The following is a 461-nucleotide window of genomic DNA, read 5'->3' as shown; positions in this document are numbered from 1 at the left end:
AAATAACTGGGTGGCAAATAGAAAGAAAGAGTCAAGATAAAGATATTCATGATAATTATTGAATATTATAGACATATAGATAAAAGTAATTGATTATAATCAACCAACAAAATATTTTATAAAATGTGAAAAATGCAATTTATATATAATTGGATTAATTTTTATATATGATTTGTAGAGTGAATTGATTCCTTTATGAAATCTTCTAATTTTTATTTTTAATTTTTTTTTAAAAATAAAAAATTAAGTTTTATATAAAATTTATTTGTTTTACAAAATATTTATTTCATCACCACGTGAATTTTCCTAGTAAATGTAAAAGAGCCACGGACTTTTTTTTGGGATAGCAAAATCATATCTGGAAGCCGCAAGCATCATTTCTGGCAAAACCAATGCTATAGTGCGCCGATAAGACGGAGCATTTTAGCCCGTTTCGTTTAAAAATAAAAATATAAAATTTT

This window comes from Cornus florida, unplaced genomic scaffold (genome assembly GCF_030987335.1).
Source record: "Cornus florida cultivar Cherokee Brave unplaced genomic scaffold, ASM3098733v1 CherokeeBrave_3.0.0_Hap2_Chr03, whole genome shotgun sequence".
NCBI classification, from domain to species: domain Eukaryota; kingdom Viridiplantae; phylum Streptophyta; class Magnoliopsida; order Cornales; family Cornaceae; genus Cornus; species Cornus florida.
Note: the sequence above shows the minus strand (reverse complement) of the source record.